This window comes from Drosophila tropicalis, unplaced genomic scaffold (genome assembly GCF_018151085.1).
Source record: "Drosophila tropicalis isolate 14030-0801.00 unplaced genomic scaffold, ASM1815108v1 contig_845, whole genome shotgun sequence".
In the NCBI taxonomy this organism is placed as follows: Eukaryota; Metazoa; Arthropoda; class Insecta; order Diptera; family Drosophilidae; genus Drosophila; species Drosophila tropicalis.
Genome location: NW_027173338.1, coordinates 5,088,627 through 5,105,176, shown reverse-complemented (window position 1 = coordinate 5,105,176; position 16,550 = coordinate 5,088,627). Strand labels below are relative to the sequence as shown.

General features: G+C 35.4%; 2 protein-coding genes across 2 annotated transcripts in view; one reads left to right on the top strand and one right to left on the bottom strand.

Annotated features, from left to right (window-relative positions):
• Window positions 1-2,943, bottom strand: part of Drgx (Dorsal root ganglia homeobox) — a 45,440-nt gene extending 42,497 nt beyond the window's left edge. The window contains exon 1 of the mRNA XM_068294820.1: window positions 2,316-2,943. The gene's annotated coding sequence lies outside the window, so the exon portion shown is untranslated. The remainder of the gene's footprint in view (window positions 1-2,315) is intronic.
• Window positions 2,944-9,827: 6,884 nt separating this feature from the next.
• for (cGMP-dependent protein kinase for) overlaps window positions 9,828-16,550 on the top strand; it is a 41,950-nt gene continuing 35,227 nt past the window's right edge. Inside the window, exons 1-2 of the mRNA XM_068295565.1 lie at window positions 9,828-9,904; window positions 11,484-12,097. The gene's annotated coding sequence lies outside the window, so the exon portion shown is untranslated. The remainder of the gene's footprint in view (window positions 9,905-11,483; window positions 12,098-16,550) is intronic.

Below are 16,550 nucleotides of genomic sequence, written 5' to 3'. Positions count from 1 at the left end.
GCGGTTGATCAATTTAATTTGAAACTTCGTTGCTGTTTTTTTATCTCCCCCCTCCCACTTCTTTTGCTTTTTCCTCTCTTTTCTGTTGGTTTTGGTTTTCGCTTTGGCAAATTATTGGCCATTGATTTTTGTCCTTGTCTGACTGGGAGCAACGTTGAAGGAAAGCGGAATGGTGGGGAGGGGGGTAACCGCATTCATTCAGCACTCTTTTTTAATTATCCATCAATTATTCAAACTGCATTTGCAGAATGATCAACTTTTGGTCTGTTCTCAATTAAGCAAGGACAACTCCTTGAATCCTTGGAACCTTTCATTTTTTTTTTTTCGTTTCCTCTTCCAACCGCCACATTGCCCCTCCTTTTGAAGTGTCTCTGGGTTAAGGAAATAATTCTTTGTGCGATTTCTCACAGGAAAGGCATCAGAACAAACACTTGAGAAACTTTTTTCGTACTCACTTCTTCAACACACACTTGAGGTTTGTGTTTCGTGATTTTTATCACACATTGTGCCCACCCCCTTACAGTCTCTCCCCCCCTTCACACACACTCACAGACCTACAACTTCATTCGCCCCCCCTTTTGAGTTCATTATGAAATTTTTAATTCAAATTAAAATGCTGCTAAATAAATTATAAACTCTTTCCTCGGCTTTTTTTTAGGTTTGCGTTTGAGGTTTTTGCATTTGAGTTTTTTTTTTGATGTGTCAAAAAGATTTTCTGAGATATACATAGATCTGATGAAAAGGAATTAGATTCCATAGAAGAAAGAGGTTAGAAGTTTTTATATCCTTTTTGGGATAATAGAATGTTCGAATGTATCTAATGAACATTTTCTTTCAATCAAAATTTAAGTCTGAGAGTCTGAGAAGATAAAGATGAGAAAGGATCTACAAATATGCATAGTCCTTTATTTACTTATCCCTAACATAACACGGTACTAACTATTGATATCATTACACCTATTTCTAGTTCCTATAAGACTTTATTCTCTCCTTAGGTTAAGTTGATTATAACAGATCAAATATCTAGTTTTCCTGAATTTGGCTAACAAATTTAAAGCATTAGACCCATCATTATATTGTGATCCTTTCCTCATCCCAATTATACTTGAATGAATTATGTTTTTTATAGTTTTTGCATAAAGAATGGAAAGATCTTCTATCTTTATAAGGAGTCTATCTGATATATAAGCAATTTCTTAATTTCCAATCAGGTGAATGTCGAAATCTACAAACACTGAATAAAAGTTATTGAAAGAGAAATCCTAATCTACTTAACAGCGGTAAAGACTATACATAGATTAACGGTATTTCAAAATCGAAACTACAATAGAATAACCATTAAATATATGTAAATATAAAGACCCTAACTAGAAAGTCATCTTGATTTCTATATTCCTCATTTTTCCTTAGAACCCCATTAGAGCAGTTTGCTCGAATGTAAAAATGTTATCTAAAATTATCCTTGCCAGTAATAACTGTCTAATTAATGAGAGTGACAAAAGTGTCTATCAATTTTTAACTTTGAAAATAGTCTTTAAAAATGAAACAGTAGCTAAATGTGTAGAGTTTATAAGGCCTCATCTAGAGACATTCAACATTTTCATATATCTTCAAATTTAGTTTTGTAGTCTCTACTGATATTTAATCTCATTATTAGGTATCAAATGGAATAACTGTTCAATGAAAGACGTTAGTATTTCTTGAATTAAACAATGACAAAATTATTAACTTATTTCTGAGATCCTGATTCCTCGCAACATTATAAAGTATGTTGTCATGTGTAGAAGTAACAGAATCATTTCATATTTAATAACTTTGAATATATTTTTCATGTTAGAGCTTAGTTTTTACAACCCCATAACAAATTTCTTATAGCTTCAAGAGAAATCTGTCGAAAATTATTGTTATTTGTGTTGGAAAATTGCCTTGGCGCTTCGAAAAGGAAAATGCTGAATAATTATCTAATAACAAATTGAAGTTTCCACATTGTAATTCTAATTTGGCATTATGTTTTGATTCTAGTATTCCAACTGTTGGAAAAGCTGTTTCAAAACTGTCGTCTCGAGGAATGGACAGTAGTTTGATAAGTGATAATCAAAATTAAACTAAATAAATAAACAAATAGTTGTTTAAGTTGGTACTACATCGCGAAAAACAGTTCGTTCAAAATGTATATTTTAACAATATTTTCTTAAACAGTTTTTGATGGAGTTCGATTAGCGACATTGGTCCCTTGCCACATTAGTTTCTCTTTCTACTCCGATATCCAATTATTTTTGGGCAATTTTCATGGTTTTTCTTATCCTTAAACTCACCTTATTGCCGTCCGTGAAAATTTTGGCAGTAATTCTACGAACGTGTCAAAAGAAAACTATCCTTTTGTTTGTTTTCTGCTTGGTTTGGTTTCGTTTTTCTTTTTTGGTTTGCTTTTTGGTTTTTTTTTTTTTGAAAACTTTTACACACACGTGGCTAACTGATATGAGTGTCGGTTGGGTATCTAACAAGGCGTTTCAATGTGGAAAACTTTGCCAAGTGTTTTACGAAAAGTTTTCAGTTTTTGAAAGTTATTCTTGTTGCTGTAAGACAGGTGCCTTGAACAAAACTTGACGTCACAGTCAATCAGGGACTTAATTGAGCACTAAAAAAGGGTGAACTCGAAAGGATCCAAGCAAAAGTTTTCTTTGCACTCACTTTACCGACGCTTCAAGGGATATCACTTGCAAATATTTTGGTTTTACGTAATTATCAACAACGAAATCTTTCCAAATGGCATGGATGGATAATAGACTGAGCTTTTATTTTTGTGGGTTGTTTTTTTGATTGATTCAGGGATTTGTGAACCGAACGCGTTTAACGTCAGATGGCGAATGATCTAACACTCGCTGGTCGCAAAGGCGACGTCGATGCTGCTGCCGGAGTACAAATTAGATCTGCGTTGGCAGCGACGGCAACGGAGACTGCGACTGCGGCCGAGAATCACCGTTTGAATGCAAAGGCAAAGATGGCCGCAACGGGGGATGGGCGTGAGTGTGTGTGTGCGCAAGAGAATGAGTGTGAGTAGAGCCCCTAAGCGCCGCCTTTGCCAGAGATTTCCCTTTATTTTTCTGCAAGGAATTTAAGCGCCTGCGCAGAGTTGGCCAAACAAAAGTAGAGATTCTATTGCCATCTCATTCAACAGATGACTCTCTCGCTCGCACACGTGCACGCTTGAATTGTTGCTGCTCTTGTAAGACAATTTTCTCAATTTTCTTCGCGCATTTTCATTGTGAAAAATTGAATTTTCCTAGCATGTAAGAGGCGATGATGGTGGCGGCAGTGGGACGAGGGGAAGAACTTTTAGCCTTCTAAATTTCTACCTCCACTTTATTTTATTACCAAGAGGGAGAGAGAACAACTGAATGAGTGAAAGAGAGAGAGAGAGAGAGAGAGAGTGAGCGAGCAGGAGCGAGAGAGAGAGTGCCTGTTTGAGTGGCAGGAGTGAGCGAGCCAGAGTGAGAGAGGGTGAGAGCCTTAAATTGGATTTTCATCGTTAAGTGGTAGCAAGAGTGAGAGAGGAGAGTAACAAGGGAAGGGAGACGAGGGAGTAAATGGCCTGGTAGATGGTGAGCAATGACTAGTGAGAGGGGGTGGTGAGGAGACGGCAGAAGTTTGCCAGAGCTTTCGCCCATTGTTATTACATTCCATCTCTCTCGCTCGCTCGCTCGCCCACTTAGGTGGTCCTTTTGGTTAGCTGCGATTACTCACCGTTGGAATTTATTTCGCATATCATTTTTGACAACTCAATTTATTTTTATTAATTTTCAGCTCAGCTCTTGGCTCAGATAACAAGAGCAACAGAGAGAGAGAGAAAGAGAGAGCAGAGCATGAGGGAGACAAAGTCTTTGAGTGTGTGTGTGTGTGTGTGTGTGTGGGTGGGCGAAACAAATTTTAAGTGAATTTCAGCTAATTTATTATCATTGTTATCCTCTCGTTTACTCCCTCTCTCTCTTTCTCGTTCTATTCTTTTGTGCTCTATCTCTCTCTCTCTCTCTCTCACTTGCTTCTTCTCACGTTTGGGTCGTTGGCCACAATTACGAAATGAATTTGCTCCTTGAGCTCCATTTCCGTTTCGTTTCGTTCTTTCGCTCGTTCGCTTGTTTGTTCGTTCGTTTCGTTTCGTTCCTTCCCCCGCCCCCACACACCATTGCAAGCGCGCCAGGACTCCTGGGGGTAGCCAGGAGTAGCAGCTTCAGCAGCAGCAGCAGCAGTCCTGTCATTCTACCAAATTGGCGCCCTGATTTATGACTTTTGCGTCTATTGTAAGTTGGTTCGCCTCTTGGCCATTAGTTTGTGTTTTAGTTCTATTAGTATTTCATTTCATTTTCCCTTTATTCTCATCTATCTCTATGTAACTCCCTACCTCCCAACCAGCTCCTGCTACCTCCCTGCTCCGTCTTGTCTCTCTATTGTTTTATTTCATATTGTATTTGGTTTGACTTTGGTTTTCGTTTCCGAAAAATTGTTTTGCTCCTTTTTGTTGATTTTAGTGGAATTACTTGCTTAATAATAAATGTGGTTGGAGGTTTCAGCATTTTCCTTTTCGAGGCGCCAAGGCAATTTTCCAAGCAGCAGGTGAAAAGCGCCAGCGACAACACAAACAACAATAATTTTCGACAGATTTCTCTTATACAATTTGTTTTCTTCCTTATTTTGAAGTTTCTTCCTTTGTATTTTTGAGTTTTTTTTTTTCTTTTTGTGTTAATTTTGTTTATGACTTTATGTTTTTTTTTCCAAAATCGCATTGGAATTTAATTTAAGAACTATAATCTAAGTGATTTCTTAATGATTATTGTTAAAAGATTGCTTAAAATAATTTACTAGGCATTTAATTAGTTTTTAAAGTGAATATAGTAAGTTTTTATTGTCAAAATATTATCAAATTAGTTTGTATAGGATTGTTATTTAATTTATACTCTGAACTGCAAGGACACCATGTAGAAGCAGTGGAGGATCCTTGCCCTTCGAGGGAATGAGAGACATTTTCTAGCCCAAAACCGAAATTTTATGTTCAAATTTCGATGTCTTATAACGATTTTCTCTTCAAATATTATAATTATTTAAATTTTTATGACAAAAAACAAAACAATTTTCTCAATAAACTAAAATCTTGTTAAAATTTCTTTAGAAAATAGTTTGTAAGACAAAATTTAACAAACTTTTTAGCAAATATTTATAATTTTGTTTTAACGATTTTAGTATTAAAACGAAGCAATTTTAAAAAAATATTTTGAATCTTTTCTTAAAACTTTGTTGAAATCTTAACAGAAGGGCAATTCATTTGCTTTCCACACTAAATCACATGAAAATCATGATTGGGTAAGAAGTCTTCTTGCCAAAAACTAATAGAGAGAAGACAAAGAAACTCTTGGTAACTAAAGAATTCATTGATTTCGTAAAATATAATTAACAAATTTAAAGAAATACTTGAAATTGCTTTTGCAAAGAGAACAACTTATACATATTGATAAACAAATCGGTTTTGCTTAGCTGAACAAGTTTGTAAAATTTAGTTTGATCAAAATTTTTATTACCTACATTTGGCTGTCGTTTCTTGATCCACAAAATGGCCTATACAGAGGGGTGTCCTGTTTACCCTTTACTTACTGGTTGCTCTTATCCTTTTAGGCATTTTATTCTAATTCTGTTTAGCCATTTATTTTATTAGGCATTTTAGCCTTAAGTGAGCTGAAGCTCTCAACAAAATTATGCGTCAGCCATAAAAAAAAAAAGAGAAGCGAAAAAATATAGGGCGGGGAAGACCTACAAATGGACTGAAGGTAGGCGTGGCGGCCTCTAACTCAAAACGAATAAATATAAACAATTTTGTGTGTGTGTTTTCTTTTTTTGATGGCATCAATAAATTTTGTATATATGCCTATTCGAGGGTTGGAAGGAGGGGATTTGGCAGTGCGGCAGTGGGGGCAAGCAATTCCAGTTGAAATGTCGCCTCATAAATAACTGAAACTGAGCGAAAGGACTCTAAATGGGTCCTAGGCTCGGGCACGGGCTCAATAAAAGTGAACCGCAATGCAATTTGGTAGCAAAGTTTGCTCCTCTAAAAAGAAGTTAATAAAATTTCAATGGCGGAACAGAGCTCCCGCTTCCCCTCCCTCCACCACTGCCCGTCACTTCAACCCCCCTTTTAGCAGGCTATTCATTTCGAACAGGCTATGCCATTTGTGAGATGGGGATGTAGATGGGTGGAGGAGAAGGGGGGTGGCTTGGAAAATTTATAACCGTAATTGCCGTAGCCTTTGCCGGGGCCCATTCTCTACGCCATTCTTGCTGACTGGCCGCACGTAAAATGCATTAACTGGGCCTGGATGCTACTGCTGTTCCTCTTGCTAGCGCTATCTCGTTCTCTCTGTTTCTTTCTTTCTCTCTCTCGGCCAGGTCCAAGTCGAAAAATAAGCAATTTGTAAATTGAAAATGGTCGTTGTTGTAGGGAGGAAGGGAAGTAGGAGTAAACGGAAAGGAACGGAGAGGCGTAACGACACGAAACGCGGAAGCTGGAAATTAATTATTTGCCATTAAGGCTAAGTAGATGATATAAAAAGTGGCAAAGTAGAAGGAGAAGGAAGACCAATGCGGGGAAATGTAGCTGTGCGCGGGGTCTCAGAGGGGGCCTCCGCAGGCAATTTAGACAGTCAAGTGCCCATATAAATTACATAAATTTCACCCAGGATCCTTAGTAAAGTGGTAGTGGAAATGTGTCTCATCTCCTTTTCATTCCGCCATTTCCTATACACTCCTCTTATTACACTCTCTTATTCTCTGTTTATTTCGTATTTCTATCTATCTAGCCATCACCCTCACAACGTCTTTCAAATTTTAGCGCTTAATAATTGTAGAAGGCCAAAGAGTGTGGCAAAAACAAGTTGCAAATGCTTATTTGCTCTTCCTGTCAGTCTTCGCCTTTCCCTATCAATCTGAAACTCTTTTTCCATGCTTGACTCGAAAACCAATGTTACTTTTATGAAAATCAATCAAAGAAAGTATAAAAACAAATCTACAAAAAAGTTGTTTTAATGTGCTATTTTAATGTAACTTAAATGTAGCATACTTTGTGGAGTGCACATAAGGCGAAAATGTTCCTCTATACAGATTAATAACAAAATTGTTAAAATTGTAGAGGAAAATTAAATAGAAACTTTTAGCTAGATTAGCGACTAACAAGCCGTTTATTTATTAATTTATTAACTTTGTTTAGGCCTCTCTGAGTCATGTCTAAGAATGACATTCCATGACCATCCCATCACATCTTAACGAACACAAATCATAGCATACTTTTTTGGGCAATTCAGTAGAAACGCTGTTATATTTGTTTAGTCCGAATTAAAGGTGTTTTATAATTGTGTTTAGTAAAAATAGTTTATATTACTCATAAAAACAAACTGATTTAGTTTTAAAGGCAAGAAAGAAGTTATTATTTTCCCTATTTTACCGCCTTATATATAAATATTATGCATAAAATGTAGTCTATTTTAGAAAATGATATGTTTGGAAATCATTTTGAGTTTCTTTTTTCATTTCGACAATTAATACAAACATAGCTATTTTTTTACAAATCTCTAAGATATCAATTAATTGATTTAATGAGTTGTCTTTTCAAATTTGCGAAGAGATCGTTTCTTTGTCTTCAATTAAGCTCAATCTCTATCGTGGCTCTCTGCCTCCTCCCTTAGGAGACTATCTGCAGTCAACCATCTCTTTCTCACCCACAACAAAATCAATTAAAAGCGCAATTAATTTGTTTGACAGTTGAGGAAAACAGACGCCAAGCTGTGCCATAGATAGACAAGGGGATAAAAGAGACAGAGAGAGAGAGAGAGAGGGTGGAGCAGAGGGATCATCGTGACAGAGAGATAGAGGGGTTAGAGATGGTAACTGAAAAAGCAAAAGCTTTGCCATCATTCTCTGGTAATAATAAAAGTAATTTAATTTTAATGAAATTGTTAATACGAAAACAATTTCATTTTGTAAAAAGTTTCAATTGGACAAGCACACAGAAAAAGCCTGAGCGAGATGGCAACATAAAGGAGAAGTGTGGAAGGGTAAGTGGGGGAAGGGGATGGGCATGGGGGATACGAGGATGAGGTGAGAGCTCAAATTGCTCGTGACAATGAGTGAGTGCAAAGGAATACAGAAACAAAAGCCAACTCACATACATACATACACACAGACACAAAGAGACAAACACAAACACAAACAGAGACACTAACGGCAAAAATGCCGTCGGTAGACATCACAAAAATACCAACAAAAAGCACGAAAGCCTCAGCAGGCGGCCAGAGTGATAAAGAGAGAGAGGGGGGATGGGAAAGCAGCCAGCAACAGAACAAGCAGCACAAGAGAGAGAGAGAGAAAATACGAAAAATGAAATGCTGATGCGAAGATTTAATAAATGAAATTGGTGTGTGATTAAAAACACAAAAACCAAACGAAATCCATCTAATCAACTTTTGCTGCCGCCTCACTTTTTGTTCTTTGCCCACGCCCCCTCCCTTGCAACACAAACATACCATCGCCCAATGCCTCAGCCAGCCGCAGTCACCTTTCTTCTCTCTCCTTTTTTAGCTTTGACAACCAAGAACAGCGACGCCAACATCGTCGTTGACGTCGGCAGCAGCAGATCCAGAGAGTGTGGGTATTGGTTGGTTCTCCTTGGAACGCCTTTTCATTTTTTTTTTTTCTGGTTTTCAGTGTCTTTGGCGAGGAGAAAAATATTGTGTCTTGTTTCAGTGCTGAGTAGAAAATGTTGGGAAATAAACATGCAGAGAATTGTATGTTAAAATGTTCTGAAATATCTGAAAAATTATTGGCAACGATTGCAATTCGATTGTATGTATGTATATATTAAAATCTAAAATATACATATTTAAATGTTTTTATATAAATTTATTCGGCTTTACAATACTAATTTATGTGATATCGAATATTCAACTGAAGTTAAAGTAAAAAAATCTAGTCACTCATATATTAATGTAAGAGTAATTGAGATCTTCAAATAAGAAGCACCATATAATTTCCCATTCGAATATTTTGAAAAAATTTCCCTTTGCTTCCATTTTGTTGGAATATTTTGTTTTTTTTTTTTATTTAATCCCGCCCCCATTTATGTTGCATCTCGTTCTATCTACCAGGTCACCCTTACATGCTATGAATGTCCCAAATAAGGGGAAATGAATATATGGGGTATTGCTAAAACAGTTTTTTGGTTATTTTCAATTTACCACTTTTTGAGAAAATTGTTTTTGAGTACCACTGCATCAGAAATTCGTTTAATGACATATTTGTATAATGCATCAAATTAAAGATGTATATTTGTGTGTGAGAAGATTTAACCAAACTTAATGGGGGAAATAAGATAAAAATTTAGGGAGAAAATCTGGCATTCAATCTTCATTGAAGATTGCAGAACATTGCAGCTATACGAAAATGAAAAAAGGACTTTTTCGTGGAGTAATTGACAATACATAGAATGCTCAAAAACCCCAAAAACTAAATTAAAACAAAAATTTCCTCTGTTCTTAATAATTTAGTGCATTTCAAAAAAGTTAATAATTAGCAGAAAAATTGAAAAAATAAAAAGGCAAAAAAGTTAAGATGGTTAACAGAGGACCGTCGCTAACTCCAACTTAACAGTTGACGGACATGTAAAACTCCCACACATAATCCCATAAGCTCACCTGTCAATGTTGCTGAACAGACTCAGATTTGAACTGTTGTCTGTTATTAGCAGACTCGGTTTGCGCTAACTTAACATTGTTCGGGTGGTTCGATGTGGTTCTGGTGGCCGCGAAATTTTAAATTTCGCTCTCTTGGCGTTCACATCGTGCGAGCGGTTGTTTTCGTAAATTCACGGGTGCGTGTGTGTGTGTGTTATTGTTGGGGTATTAATACGTGTACGATCGCGCGTGTGTGTTTGTGTGCTCTTCTACTAAGTTGCTGCTGCTGTTGTGTAGTTGTTGTTATTTTAGTCGTACGATCTAGCCTCAATTTTTAATAGTGGCAACAACAAACAAGCATTAGATTCCATATGTGCAGCGTTTTGTTAAATGTTTCTATGTAAATCAAAATCAAATCGAATCATTGAAACTGCAATTTGATCTATCACTTCTACTTCAGACCCCTTGCATATCCACTTCGATTTGGCATTTGAATTTCGAAAAGTTCTTCACGTGAAGAAGCAAGGAGTCGACTGCCGAGCACCCTATAACCAGTGATGTTTAGTTGAATTGGAGCATCAACATTTGCTGAGTTTAAAAATTAATATACTTATCGTGGAATGACTCCCATTACCTTTTACAAACTTGTTTTGAAGTATTCAACATGCCCCTTCTCAGTACAGGGTATCTAAATGACAATGTTGCCTTGCAGTGGCTACTAAACCAATGTTAAATATAGCCATCAATTTATTCTATTTCCCCGGCCCACTTCACCCCTACATTTGGCATACTTTTTTTTTTTTTTTTCGTTGTTTGTTTGCTGTTTTTTCTTATAATCCGCAAAACTCCGCATCAATCAAAGCTTCAATTGCAGCCTCGCTTTGCTTTGCTCACTTACTCACTCTCACTCTCTCTAGTTTGCACGCTCTCAATGCACTTTTGCGACGCATTTCCTTCATTTGCTGATAGAAATTGTTGTTGTTTTTGTTCATATAATATTTTAATATTCTCGCTCTCTCTGGCAGTTACACCTCCCACCTCCCTCACCATACGCTATCTCTCTCGCGCAGCCCTCTCTGTGGGTTTTGTTAAGTTTGCCACACACAATTTTTTTCCAATTTGTGCGCGTTGCCGCCTTCGCTTCAATTTTTTTCTTTTATTTTTTTTTCTGGTGTCTTGCCGCCGCCGCGCATCTATTTTTAGCAACAATATCGTGTGTTTGTTGTTGTTGCCCGTTAAAGTTAACTACGCTACGCTGGCAGCAACAAAAACAAGCAGAAGAAGAAGAGCAGGAGCAATAACAGCAGAGCTCCAACTATGCAGAGAGCTTGAGCGCCAGAGAGAGAGAGAGAGAGAGAAACAGAGAGCGCTATAGTTGGGGAGCATGAGTGAAGTGCTTACAGTGAAACCTAGTTAAGTGTGATATGACTTTGCTTGTTTGAAGTGAATTTAATATAACAGTAAACTGTTATTAGCATTTGCTTGGCTTAAGTGTACTCAATATAAATTCAAAATATTATTTGCCTCCTGGTCAAGGTTTCACTATATTACCTTCAGGTGATAACAACAATACACGTTGCGTGCGAGAGAGAGAGAACTGTTCCACTCTCCCACGGCAGAGAGCTAATACACTTGTTTGATCAGGCACGCTCTCCATGTCCATGTCTCTCACGGCATAACAACTTGTTGCTCTCTTTGCCTCATGCTCTCACTGTCAGTCTGCCTGTCTGTGCCTGCGCCTACCTAAATAACATTTTAATTTTTAATGCCTCATAGAAAAATCAAGTGAAAACAACAACACGCGGATGAAAAAGAAACCCAAAAAGAAATAATTTAACAAAAGAACAAAAGGCATGAACAGCAGAAACAACAACACAGACGAAGAAGTGACAAAGTGCAGGCCAATTCAGTGATGACGCAGACGGTGCTGCCGCTGTCGACTTTGCCTGCATTTTTGCCTTAATTTTGTGTTTCCTGTTACAAAAAAAGAAATACGAAAACTAAGTGAGAAAGAGAAAAAGTAATCATAATAAATAACAACAACATCAAGTGACAAAAGAAAAAGCAGAGAATATACATACATATCACAAAGAAAAGCAAAACTTTCTTCTTCAAAAGCCGGCAACAACAAAAGCTATTAAGAATCTCACATGAGAGACTACCTCCCGCTACAGTTCAAATTGTAACCAATTGGATTGGAAGTACTTCCTTATTGGGATTGCCTCAGTGCATCTCAAGTGATCATCAGCAAAAATAGATAACAGTAATTGATTACCCTTTTATCCAATTGGATAGGTCAGATTGCAAAAGTGAAAAGTGTTCTTCATCGAATCGAATTGGAATAATTAGCACACTATTGGATATTCATACATATATTGGATCATCAAAATGTAAGTTTATTTAATATGCAATTATTGTTTACAATCTTATGTGATTTCCTTAATTAATTTATTGACGCCCACGTTTCTGTTTTTTTTTTTCTTGTTTCTGTTTGGTTTTCTTTTTTTTTTTTTTTTTTTTACTGATTGCACAATCAACAGCAAGAGATTGGAAATCGAGGAACTCTTTCGCTCTCTCTCAATATGTGTCTCCTTCTCTTTATGATTCCCTCTCTCTCTCTATTTCTCTATTTCATGCCATTGTGCTTGCATTGAATAATCAATGAAGGCTCCTCCATACATAAGTTCGACTTTAAAGCCCTTGTTATTTATTTAGTTTATAATACCCTTGAAAATAAAGTCTATGTATATTCGATATCGATAAGGCAAGCTTGACCATATGGATATAGGGTTCGTTGCTGTTTATATGGATTCTTTTGCTCACATTTGCATATTCCCTTTGAGATATTATTGAAAACTTTTCTCAACAATTTTCAAACTCTAATTGGATTTATATTCATGTTTTAAATATTTTCTAAAATTTTATTCTCAAAATTTGCCAGTTCTAAACCCTTTTATAAACAAATGTATGTATATAATTTCATTAAAATCTGGTTACAATATTTCCAAATCCGATTAGTTTATTCCAGGGTATAGAACAAAGACTTTTCTTCTGATAAGATATGCATGTATGTAAATTTCTACTGCATTATTATATAGTGCATATTAATGGTAAAATTGTAGCTCCAACCTCTTCCTTTTCCCCCGCATACCCCCCCATACCCACCGATATTTCAATAGCCGATTGATACCGTCAACAAAGACAGAGACAAAGCGATCGCCTGTGTCTGGCTTATTTGTTGCCAACCTTCCCGCTGATACCCCCACCCCCCCACTAACACCACCCACACCCCTCCAGCTGCCTCTGCCTTCCCTCTTCTCTGCCTTGAACTATTTATAAATTTTTGTCATAATGTTTAACAAACAAAAACAAACAGTGCAAAATAGCTGGGCCATACAAATTTATTGTTTTATTATTGTTGTTGTATTTTGTTTAAGTAATTTTTGTCGATTTTGTTTTTTGCCGAACAACTGCGCCGCAACTAAACAAAAACTATTGCGGGGGTTGGCATAAGATTATAAATAAATGAATAAAACAAAAAAATATAAACCCAGTTTAACAATTTTTAATATTTAAAATCATTTGACAAAAATAGTAGATAGAATTCGTATGAATTATACAACTAAACTAATAATAATAACTAAAATACTTGCAACTAATTTAGGTTAATTGGTGGCTCTCGGCTCTCAGTTCGTTTCGGTTTCGGTTTTAGTTTCGGGTCGCTTGACTATGGAATTTTCCTATTAGTTGCTTATCTAAATAAATTTTTATTCAGCTGCATTTCTCGAGCTCTTTAGTAAAAGAAATTTCATATGCATTGAAATCGAATTGAAAATGAAAATTATAAAACAATCTGCCATACAGAATCCCAATGAAAATAAATAAACAAAAAAAATATCGCATGAATTCTGTTTTTTTTTTTGGTTTACCCAGTATTTACGGATACGGAATAAAAGAGGGTATACCCTCTCTGTTTATACTTATTCGGAAAGTGTTTTTAAGTTTTCTATGAAATGATTGTATAACAAATTCAATTCTTAGAAATATTTACATCTGTCAAAGCAGAAATAGAGCTTGAAACTTTACTCTAAACCTAAACATCTGCTTTCATGATCATCACCAAATACGTCATTTTGACTTATCGACCAACCCGATTTGAGTTTATCTTATATTAACTTGGGTATTATTTAAAAATATTACCATTGATAGGCGACATAAACATAATACTACCATTTCCAGCTTTATTCACAGCTTTGCCATACAAGTTTATAGACTAAGTAACAGGGCTAGAAAATTAGGCCGGATTTCGAACCCAAAGACCAGAATACACATTTGTATAAATTAAAATCCCAAATCTGTTATCCAAAACAGGCAACACAGTTTATTTTTTGAACTTCTAAGTTCCAAAAACTGCAAAACCTTTTGGATTCGTATTCACGCCATGAGTTTGTTCGCCCATTGAGATGATTCATTGGCTTCATTGTGTGGATCTGTTCTATAAAGTTTCAAGGTTTTGGAATATAAAGATGTGTTATTATTTTTTTTTTACATTTTAATATAGTTTAACTCGTTTTATATCTATACTTTTCGATAATATTTCGATATATTTAATGTCTATTTAGAATTTTAAGCATAAATATGTGTCAAAATTGATCGGCTTGTGGGTTCTTTGCAGTCTTTAGTAGAAGAGTATCTGCAATTCGTAAGGAGCTGCTGCACTTGGATAATTTCTTTTTCTGAAGACTCCTATTTCAGTCGCGCCCCTTTTAAAATGGTTTGTTGCAAATACACAACCAAAATAAAAAAAAAAAAAGGTTCAAGCTTGTGTAAGCCGGCATATAAAATTTTGTGTCAAATTGGCAAATTTCTCGCTTGTTTACGGTTTTTTTTTTATTATTTTATTTTATTTTGCGGTTCGGTTTTCACTATTCAACAAGTTCTTTATTACCAATTAAGTAAAATGTTGAAAAGGGGGGAAAAAGAGAAAGAAAGAATGAGAGAAAGAGAGAGAGAGTGGCAGAGAGACCAAGAAGTTAATGAAAGAGTTGGCCCACCTGTTCGATTGAACAAACCACATAAAACAATATAAATAAAAAATTAAAACTTAAAAACAAAAAAACATCTCTGGAATTTAGCACTAAAAGATCAGAGTAAAGAGAGTAAATGAAAAACAGAGAGGGAGAGAGAGTGGGAGCAAACCTTTGTTCTCTCTCTCTCTCTCTCTCTGTGCTCTCTTTCAGAACAGCTGTTGTTAGCTTAATATTTGTTGTTGTTTATAAATAAGCTGGGAATATTCCATATTTATTGTGGAAATAGAACTCATTCTGAATCAATTTTGTTATTGCATTATAACTGTCATTAATGGCTAAAAAGTTTTTGGATATTTTTTCCATTAAATTGCTAAATGTTGTTGCCATTTCAACAACATTTTGTTGTATTTCCCCTTCCACTCGTTTCTGTTCCTCTCCTCTAGCCACAACTTATCGCTGCAATGTTCCATCTCTATGGGAAAAGCTTTTGCTGACTAAGTTGCACGAAAGCTTTCAACCATTTGTCAGCGAATGCTTTAACTTGATCTTTGAAACTAACGGAAAATTTGCTGAATTGACAGAAAATAACGAATAATTTTAATATGTTTTCAAAATTTTTAAAACCATTCAATAAATAATACAAATTTGACTTTAGAAAAACTTATTCTAATAGTTTCATGGCTTTAAAGGAAAACTTTTGATTTAAGACAGACTTTTATTGTATATGTTATAGAAAACAAGAAAGGTTGAAAAAATCTCAACTTTTTATAAAGTCAGATCCTTTATATCAGATGTGAGTCTCTCTTATGTTCAAATTATTTAACTTTTTGGTAGATCATTTGGGGTAGGGAGTTTTTTGTTTTTTGAGCGTGTGAGAGCTGCTTATTGTTATTATCACAATGTTACTATCGGATTCATACTTCAACTTGACAAATAGGCAATTAATTGCTTATAAAATAATATACATACATAAATAAATATAAATATAAATGTTTCCATGTCTGTGGTAATGTCGATAAGGAAAATTAACATATAAATAAAATGTACTACACCTTTATTTTTTATTTAACATTTCCTATTATTGAGCAACTTTTACCTCCAGACAAAATCAGGTTGGATACAAGAGCAAAAACATAAATTGTTGTTGTAGACAGCATTTTAAATTCAATTTCAATCGTTTGGCCTGTTGCCGCCCAAATAACCTTAAACAATTACGTCAATTACTTACAGATATATATATTTATAACGATTTTATATACATACTTATATATGTATATATATATATATATATATATATATAATTATTAACCACGACAATGATTGCGGCGACAAAGCGGAGGGGCTTATCAATGCCTTCCAATGTCGCTGAATGCAAACAGACAACAACTTGAATCACCCGCAATGCTTGCCTATCTTCCTCTAGCCCCCTTTTACTCCTCTTTATCCCGCCAACTTCTATGCAAGCCAAAAAGTCAACTTTTATGCCAAATCTAACCAATCAAAGCAGTTAGCCGAGCATTTCAATTTGCATGCAATGCAAATGTTTTCATTTGACTATGTATGTATATGGAAAATCACGTACCGCTATCTATATATACCTCTCTCTCTCTCTCTGTCTCACTCATTCTATGGTTTTATTTTGTTTACATGCAGCCGCTTAATATTGTTTACATATATGAAATAAATCACTTTTTCTTGGGATTAAAATGAAAACAAAGGCATGCAAAAAATTCAAACAAATTTTTTTTTGATATTAGTTGATGGATTTAGCAATTTTTTCCTTCTTTATTTGCAAATAGTTATGCCGACTCGA